We start from the raw sequence: 10,193 nt of genomic DNA on the forward strand, positions 1-10,193 counted from the left end.
TTGTTGCAAGGCCAGCTCCGGGAGGACGTGCTTCAGCAGCATTAGCCTTCGGTACTTGAAGAGTGGTTATCCCTGCTGTGTTCGCTTTATTTATGACGAATCATACAGGGACATCCAGTTTTTCAGTATCAAATACTGCTTTGAAGGGCTTCCTGGACAGTGTCCCGCCTTTTGGGAGGAGGTCTTGACTTCAGTACCTGCCCAAGGTATGTGCATAGACGGTTGGCCACAGTGCGTTTGCTCCTTTTCCATGCATGTCACTTGTTGTGCCCAAGACCAGAATTAATCTCCGAGAAGGTGGTAGCCTGAGAAGGCTGTACTTTTCTGTAAGGGTGTTGGCACCGTCATGAGAGGTGGACTAGTAAGATTCCTATCCACACAGAACATCTGCCACCTGCTCCAGTAAACCTCATCTTCAATGAGATGAACCCCTGAACACATACCAGTGTGAGGATAGTGTTTTCCTGACAGTGCTGTTGACTGATACTTAGTTGGCCATCCTTATGGCTCTTGCTCCAAGCCTGGAAGGACTTTCTAGAAGCCAGTTTCTAGGGAAACATGGCCTCCACATCTTTCCGAGGATGGAGAATCAGTTGAGCAGAATTTGAGCTTCTGATGCCTTGGTTCACTCTCCAAGAGCATGACACCTGGCCAGTGTCATAATTGCTGTAAGGAAAGCAGCAATGACTTTTTTCACAAGATTGTCATGAATTAATCAATCAGCAAGGAAGGATTCAGTCATCCCACAAATAACGATTGAGAGAATACTGTTTATTCTAGACTTTAGCAAATGTAGAGCAGTGAACAAAGTCCTCACTCATGGACTCTTCATTCTGGTGCAAGAGAAGAACAACCAAACACAAAGTGTGAAACATGTTTTTCCATGGGTAAGTATTATGGAGAAAAGATAAACAGAGTAAGTTGCCAGAAAAAGGCAAAGGGGGAACGCACGTTTGTGTTAAATATGCAGGCCTGGGGAGTTCTCTTTAAGAATGGGGAATGAAACCAAGTGGAGGTGGGCAGATGGGGAAATTTTATAGAAAGCCCTCTGGCATTGGTAAGAAACAGCAAACAGGCCGGGGGGCTGGACCGAGTGTTGGGAGTCGCTGGAACTGAGCTGGGCAAGGCAACCTTGGATGCTTGGGCAGGACTTTGGATTTTATGCAGAGTGAGATGTAGTTTATGGGAAGGTTGTGAGCTAGGAGGAATGTGGGACCTAAGTTGAAAAGATTGTGCTGACTCAAGGGTGGCAATAGAAGGTCCATTGGGGGCTGTTGTGCAGATCTAGAGGTGAGGTGTTGGAGTTGGAGACCACTGGGAGACACAGATAATGCAAGGTCTCCTGAAGATGGAGCCAGCAGATGTGCTAATGGGTTGGATGAACCCAGGAGCATCAGGAGTGAGAAAACCAGGGAGCAGATCAAGGGCTAGAGTTCTAAAGGTATAAAAAGTGCTGAGTTGGGGGCCAGCAAGTGGTGTGGTGGTTAAGGCACTGGACTCTGTTATGGCTGACCACAATTCAAGTCCCAGACCTGGCGGCTTGATGTGCATGACTAAAATCCCAGGGAGGAAAATGGAGAAGAAGGGATTGCAGCAGTGTGGCTATCCCCCATGGAGAGTGATTCTCACTTTACTTCTCACTGTGTCTCTCTGTCTCATTTTAGTGAGCACACACACTATAGTAAAAACCTTTAAAAAATTGCTGAGTTGGAAGGTGTAGAGTGAGTTAGCAAGTGTGGAGAGGGTGGAGATGGTGACATTACTGGGAGCATAAAGATCAGCACTGAGGCAATGACTCAGAGCTAGAGGATCTGTAGGGTAGAGGCAAAGATGTTGGAAGTGAGGAGTCATACCCAGCCAGAGAACTGGGTGGTGCATTGGCATGTGGGCCACCACCAAGCAGGAAAACCAGAGACAGGATGCCTCTACCCACTGAAGCCTGAGGTGTAAGAAATGGGAAGACAATCAGCCTCCATGGAGGGTCCCTGTGTCTTCAGGACAGCCAGGCTTCTATTAGTGGAAAATGAAGTGATTGGAAAAGTAAGGACACCAGGTGTCCCTGTTTCCAGATGTGTTGCAGAAGAAGAGTGAGGCAGGTAGAGTGTGGAAGGGTGGGAGACAGGTTCTTGCACTGAGTATTTGGGGACTAGGATCAGATTCTGAGTAATGACTGATTTCTAGTGGTCAGAATTAGAGAAATGGAACATGGTCCTACTGGTCTAAAGTTGTTTGGAAGAAGGTGGGGTGACCCATTTTTGGTGGTGTTCTTGGAATTGTTTTCTTAGGTGGTTCTTAGGCATGAGATGGGTGGTAGAGTGGGGGTGGGGTAGGAAGAGAATTGGGGGTCTCTGGGATGGGAGTAGCTTGGGGAACCCTACTCAGATCTTCCAGGGTCACTTTGGGCCTGAGCTAGGCAGTATCTCCAGAAGCACCCTGCAGTGGCAGTAGGGGGTTCTCTCCAGAACTCCTCCTGTTTGGTGGACCCTACAGGAGCTCAACTGGTGCCTCAATGTGCTGGATGGATAACTGAGTGTACTCTGTTGAGAAGTCCAAGGCTCTATACAGACACCATGGGGCCCACATACTTGCCAAGGACTCCTGACCTGTGACAAATGGCCTCCTCCTTCTCATTTCTAAACCTTGTTTCCATGGACTCAGGAACACAGTTTCAACTCCAGGGAAGGGCCACTGTATCAGCATCACTCCAGGGGAGGTGAGTGGACTCCCTCTGCACTCCAGTGTGCTCTCAAAACATGCCAACCACCTCACTAATGCTGAGTATCCACTCTGCCTGCAGGACAACAGTTGGAGGCCATGCCCTGTCAAGAAAATAGAAAGGGATTCCTATCTTTCTTGCCTCTGCTTTTCTGTGGTACTTGAAGAGAAGTTGTTCGTGGTGGATTCGCTTTACTTATGACGAATCATTCACGGACAACACTTTTTTCAGTACCAATTGCTACCTCTAAGGACTTCCTGGATACAGTGGCGACTTCAGGAAAAATGGTCTTTGTGTCAACATGTGGAAAAGTCAACCATGGATAGTTGGCTGTGGACAATGCACTTGACTTAGCTATAAGTCATTTGTTACAATAACCTGAACATCCAATCCATCAGTTGTTGGACCATGCCAACTGCAGGGAAGCAGCAATGGTCCTGCCACCAATGCCATCTTACAAGACCTTGAAGAGGCTTCCTGGGCCCAAGGCCAGCTTCTAGAAGAGATGTTGGTGTCATCACCGTCCAGGGTGTGTGACTGGTTGACCAGAGGGGCATACACTCTGTTCACCCTGTGGGCCACCTAGTCACCAACCCTCAGCATCAATTCCACCCCAGGAAGATCCTGCCAACAATGGAAAGCAGCAGTGGACTTACGAGCCATGACCACTCCATGGACCAGGATGAGCCGTGGTCTTGGGGGTGTGTGTTTACTTAAAATGCAGTGAGTCGTCCTTGGTAGCTCCTTCATCACTTCACAGCCTCCTTGAAGTGTTGATTTCTGATGTTGGACATGATGTTGACTTCTGATGAGGGACCTGAAGCAGGGCAGCTCCATTCCTGGTGTGTGATGGAATCATTCTTCGCAGAGCATGAATTTCATCTGGTAGGTATATCACCTGTCTCTAACCCCCAGCACCCTTTCTTCCCATAGGAGGACCCACAGAGATGATCCTGGCTTTGGAAAAGTAGTCATTGTCTTTTGCCCCTTCGTTATGGAATCCAGGGGCTGCTATGATGTGCTAGTTTATGACAGCTGTGGAACAGCACCCCCTCTTGACCTGGAGGATCAGCTAGATCCACCCTTGCTATAGGGGGTAGGCAATGCCATCAGCACCCCTAAAGGTAAGTGCACCTTGGGTGAACATGTACTTAACGTGGGTATATATCACTCGGCTTGGCCCACTACCCAACATTATCCACCCATTCCTAACAGGACTTCCAAGAGGGCAGGAGAGGCAATGGATTTCTCACCAGTGTTCATGTATGGTACTTGGAGAGAGGCTGGCCGTGATGAATTCGATTCATCAAAGCGAGTCATACACGGCTCTCCTCTCTTTTGGTGTCAGATTTTGCCTCGGAGGGCATCCTGAGCCAGTGCTGTTTCCAAGGTGGGTTCTGATGACTAAGCGCTCGGCAATGCTCTCCTGCGAAAGGTGTTACTAACTCATGAACCCAACTGTGTGAGCTGCCCCCAGATGGCTGCCAGGACACTACCAACTTTAGGAAAAGCTAGAAAGGCTGTGAGTGCCCCTGCTTTTAAAATGATATTGAAATACGCATGACTAATATCTTCTCTTAATACTATCAAATCAACCTTGGAGAGGCAACTAGAAGTATCTTTTATCAGTCAGCCCTCAGGGTATAGAAAAGAACAGGAAGCAGAACCCTGTGTGACTCCTGTTTTACTAACCCATATCAACCTCACACCCTCCGTGGAACTCATTTAAGGAGATCTCAGGCCTACCAAGGAGGCAGCTGTTTACCTGCTTTTGTAAACACATAGTTTGATCATGTGCCACTGATGTCTTTGTGTATGTGTTGCCTGCATGGTCACCTAATACAGGAAATGGCCTTCCTGTTCACACTAATCATGGGTTGGTAAATCAGTGTTGGCCAGAGAGCACTGGTTTGACTTGGCAATTGAGATGCCTGGTCCACTCATTCTCAGGGTCCCACCCACCCTCTGAGGCTACTCCCAAGCTGCCCAGGCTGTGCAGAAGATGCAGGAATGCTGCAAGCAGTGTCATCTCATGGTACTTGGAGGGAGGTTGTCCGTGGTGAGTTCGCATTACTTAACGATGCCCAATACACGGTCGACCTCTTTTCGGTATCACATCTCACAAAATGTCTTCTTGGACCTGATGCCGATTTGGGGGAAGCCGTATTCATGCTGATTCTGTGGCAGTTTACCTAAACAAGCAGTTGACCTTGGAACCTAGGGAGAGGTGCTGCTAGTGCTCCTGAAGCTCATCCAGTTTATTCATGGAAGACACTGCCAATTTGGGGGAAGAAACATCTGATTTAAGACCCTCTGTGGCTGAGGAAGTGGTGGTGTGCATGATGCTTTTATTTTGTTTTTCTGTTCTTTTTAAAAGAAACACAACAGTTCCCTTCTTTTTCACTATCAGATCTTGTCTCAAAGAGGGTACATCTTAGACAGATAGGCAAATTTAAGGAAAGGGCATGGGTTTCAGGCTTTTTTCAGGTTTGAATGAATGAAGGGGGGAGCATACCAAATTCAAATATAGAAGACATTTCTATTTTTAATTTCTTATTTTTTCAAAAAGTAATTATTCTATCTTATCATATTTGTAAAAAATGACACATGCTTGTAATAAAAATTCAAGTGATGTGAAAAAATTGAAATAATAAAGAGGGAAACTTACCTAGTTCTCTGAACACTCAGAAATAACCACCAAGAACTTTAGAAATTTCAAACACCTGTCTGAGCATATATGCAAATAGAAAGAAAAAATATATGAGATCACACTGTACCTAATCATTTTATTCAAAATTTTAACTATAATCTTTCATGAATTTTAACAAGTTAAAAGAGATAGAAAGGACTTTACCAGAGAGACACTAATTCCTAAGATCCTCATAAAATTAAGAAAACTTATTGTGTAAAATATTAAGTGGTTGGGATATTATTTTATCTTAACTATTTCAGTATCAGTCTTACTTTTGAAAGATAAAGAAATTAGCACTCTTACACTTAACCCACCTAATGCTTATTTTTAGTTACAAATTTAATTTTTTTCTTTTTTTTAAGATTGTGTAAATTTTTTCATTATAAATATTTGCACTTTGTTTTATAACTCTTACAGGTATTTAATCATAGTTCTCTATTTAACTGGATTCATTACTGACCAACAGTTGTTTTTGTTTTTTATTTTCCTTGAACCAAGGCTTCTCTATTCCTGAATTTTTAATTTTGTCTCTTATCATTGTGTTTCTTTAAGAATGGCTCATAAAGACTACCCTTGAGTTTTTGAGTATTTGAGAATATCAACCTCAAATGAGACGACTTAGCTGGGTATAAAATTCATAGCCCACTTTTTTTTTCTCTTAGAAATTTGTAGATACTGCTCCACTATCTTCTGCATTAAATATTTCACAAGCTCTTTTAATACAGCCTCTTTGTGTACCTCTTACTTAGCTGGATTACATTATCTAGCAGGTCTTTATGTATTGTGTTGCAAAGATTTGGGGGTTCTGTATTCCTTTTTTTTTTTTTTTTGTTAGAGATTTTTGCTATAAGGTGCGTGTGTTCACCAGAAAGACAGAGAGAGACAGAGAGATAGAAAGTGAGAAATCACCCCCCCAGGGGGGGTGGCCATGCTGTAATCCCTTCTCCTCCATTCTCCTCTCGGGATCTTGGGCACACATGCACACGTGCCCGGTGTGAGTTTAAGCCACCGGGTCTGGGACTTGAACCACAGTTAACTACGTGGGAGTCCAGTGATATAGCCATTACACCAACTGCTGGTCCTGGGAGTACTGTATTCTGTGAGATTTTTTAACCTCTGAGAATATTTTGACATTGCTCTTATACTTTTCTCATTTTTCTGTTTTTTTTTTTTTCATAATGTTCCATTGATGCTTGTAATTTCAATACCTTCTTAATCTTTTTAGTCCTCCAATATACATGTTGTATAATTTCTCTCAGCTGTAAGGGTATTAGTCCTGTCAAGTCTATTGATTCTTTCATGATAGTGCTTTTCTTCAAGGATTCTGCACCTTTTCATTGTGAGGGTATTATCAGTTGTTTGGTTAAGGTGTTTTTGTTTTATTTTGTTTCCTATCTAAAAGTTGCAAAATTTTGTATGTATTTTGTTCTGCCTGTCACTCCAAGGATTTCACCAGTTGGGACTAGTTTTCCTACTCAATTTGATGGTTAAGGATTTCCATACCTTATGACTAGTATAAATTTTTACCACATCTTTGTTGTGGAGCTTCGATATCTCATAGGAGACCTCATTCTGCCCATTATCTGGTCAGGAATAACTTCTCTTCTTATACTTCTGGGCCATTACAGGGTTTTTTCGCTCTTATTTCTGTTCCAAGGCCACCTCTTTTGAGCCCAAAGTCTCCTCTCTGTTCTGACTTATACTTGGACTTTATGACTATAGACACTCAGAACCTTAAGCCAATGCAATGTCCCTTAGGTCTTTTGGTGGCAGATTGCAAGATTGTGCGTTTGCCTTTTTGTTTAACTCCTTTCAGATGTACATTTATTTATCACTTTATTTTGGTTGTGGTTGAATTTTATTCAACATTTTTCTGCATTCGTGGAGGAGAGGGTTTACTGTTAGCTCTTATTGCTGGAATGGGAACCTTAAGCTAAATGATGGGTTAACTTGGTATGACCTTCTTGGCTCCTGGCCTTCTCTCAAAACTTTATAGCTTTTTCTCCATTTCTTTCTGGTGTTAAAACATTGCTGTAGACAAACTTAAGGACAGTCTACTTTCCCCGAGAATATCTGAGGTTTTTTTTACTGCTTAGAAATTCTAATTTTTTGTTTAGTCTTAAATATTAATGACTTTACAAGAATATGACTCAGTCACTATTTTTATTTATCAGTATTTTTCGAATCATATTAGGACATGTTAATTAGTAAATTTAATTGTTCCTTAGTTTCATGGATGTTTTCATCTGTTATTTCTGTGAATAAGTTTCTATTCTATATGTTGGTATTTTCTTGGGTTAAATGATTAGTTCTGTTTATTTCATTACAACACTGGAAGAGAAAATAATCTGTAATTGGCTCCATGTTTAACTGAAAGTCTCTCTGTTGCCATTGGCACTTTGTATTTGTCTATTTAAAACAATTATACTCATATGCCCTCTTTTCAGTATCACCTTCCACCTTGGCAGGATGTGTTATCACACTGCACACTTCTGGAATGGAAATGGAGTCAGCACAGTTTGCCAGGTATGTGATTTTACTATTAATGATGGAAGACTAATTTATTTTTAATCACTTGTCTGTTGGACCTGAGTGTGCAATATGTCCTTAGGAAGACTTTCTAGAAGTTATACCCACCATGGGGGATGAGCATGATTCTGAGGTCAGTGCCTTGCCATGTTATAAACAAGGTTGCATTCAGTGCTATTTCTTTTTTATGATGAATATTGCAAAGTGATCCTCTTTGTAATGTAATTCAGCTTTGGAGGGCTTCCTGGACACAAGACCTATGTAAGGAAAGGGTTATTGTTAACGGCCTTGATACTAATGTGAATGTTATGAGCAAAATAATGGATTTCTGTGCACTGGAACTTTCCACCATCACCCCCTGGAAGTGTTCCTTAGACCCATAGCTTACCTTGTCAAAGGTATTGAGGTCTGGACTACTGCAGGGTCCAGGAAGGGATGATTGAATGTGGGACATGTGCTTTATTCTTGACCCCCTTATAGTCAGTCTACTAAACCTCAACATTTGCTCTGTCCTTAGGGGAACTTCCTGGAGGAGGCCAGCTTTGGAGAAGAGGCATTGACAGCTGGTCAATGCTAATGTGCGGTACTTGAAGATAGGTTATCCGTGTTGCCTTCGCTTTATTTGTGACGAATCATACACGGTTGACCTATTTTTCAGTACTAAATCCCACCTTAGAAGGCTTCCTGGAGTGGAGTCTCGCTTCAGGGTAGGACCTGGGTGTCAGCTCCTCTCCAGGGTAAGCAAAGGGTCCGTGGACCACAGCTGACCCAGCAGAGCATGAGCTTTGCTGAGACTGTGTGCCCCGGTCCTGACTCTGTGTGACCTATCCTTGGAAATATTTCTGGAGACCAAGTCTGGGGAAGAGAAACAGTTTGTCTTAACAGAGCTGCTCTGTGGTGCTTGAAGAGAGGTCCTCCATGATGCATTCGCTTTATCTCTTGACGAATCATACATAGTTGACCTTTTTTTAAGTATCCCATCTGGCCTTACAGCATCCTCAGGCAATGTTAGGTTCAGGGAAGTAAAGTTGGTGTTGCACACCCGAATGGATGGTGTTGCCAAGAATGCACACATCTCAGAGCACGCTGAGAGTGCCGCACCTACACTCTCTCACCATGACGCATCATCCACCTCTGTGTTTACTGCTTGTTTATGATTTCCTTGATGAGATAGATGGTCATTCTTTTGTGGGGTCACTGTATGTTTGACAAGCGGTCTTCCCTGCTGTGCTCTTATGTATGACAGATGATGGCCTGCAAACCTTTCTGTTGTAGCATGTTCTTCCATGTTTGACTTCTTGGGAGTAGTGCTAGTTACAAGTAATGAACTGAATGTGGCCTGGGCCACAGATTGCATTTTATGGGTGGTGTGTGTTTCCAGTTCCTGACTCTCATTATCCCATCTGTCCTTAGATTGCTGTGTGAGACATGCTGGAAGCGAGCACCTCAGTCAGGTACTCGAATGGAGGTTGTCCATGGTGTGTTCATTTTATTTATGATGAGTATTACATGGCCAATCTCCTTTCAGTACTAAATTCTTCTTGGGAAAACTTCATGAGTGGAAGCACCAGCTGGCACCTGCATAGTTAAGAAGATGGATCATTTACCCCCTGGTAAGGCCTGTCAGTGCTTCATGCCTGACCATGTCATCCAGCCACAACCTAGCCATTGCTGGGAGGAATTCCCAGACAGGATGCTTACTTTTTAGGCAAGGATGGTGTTTTAGTCATAGCTGACCTCTCTTCCCTGAAGACTCACTAGTGAGTAAGACACGTTTGGTAACTCTTCTGTATGAAGTCATCTTCATGGATATGAAGCTTACTTTAAGCAGAGAGGCTTTCATGTCATTCCAGTGGTCTGGCTCATGGAAGGCATGCACTTTGTCTACACAGCATATCAGTTTGTCACTACCAAGTCAAGGATCCTAACCTTCAGGGTAACCATGGAGAGGCAAAGTCAGCTCGGGAGGAGGTGTCATGGCACTGGGGACCAATGATGTTTGCAGACAGAATCCATGTCACAGCTCTCTTGTGCCTGCTGCGAGAGGAGGACCCTTAATAGCATTTGCTGCAATGTTATATTGGTAGCTGTGTGACCTTGAGTAAGTTACTTCACCCATCACCTCTCTGTGCTTCAGTTTCTTCATCTGCAAAATGGGGTTACTGCCTACTCACAAGGAGGCATAGAAACTTGGTTAGTACATGGAGAGTGTCTGGTGCACAGAAGCTGAGTAAGTCACTCCTTGGGTGATTGTTA

The sequence above is a fragment of the Tupaia chinensis genome, unplaced genomic scaffold (genome assembly GCF_000334495.1).
Source record: "Tupaia chinensis unplaced genomic scaffold, TupChi_1.0 Scaffold000671_1, whole genome shotgun sequence".
Lineage (NCBI taxonomy): Eukaryota > Metazoa > Chordata > Mammalia > Scandentia > Tupaiidae > Tupaia > Tupaia belangeri.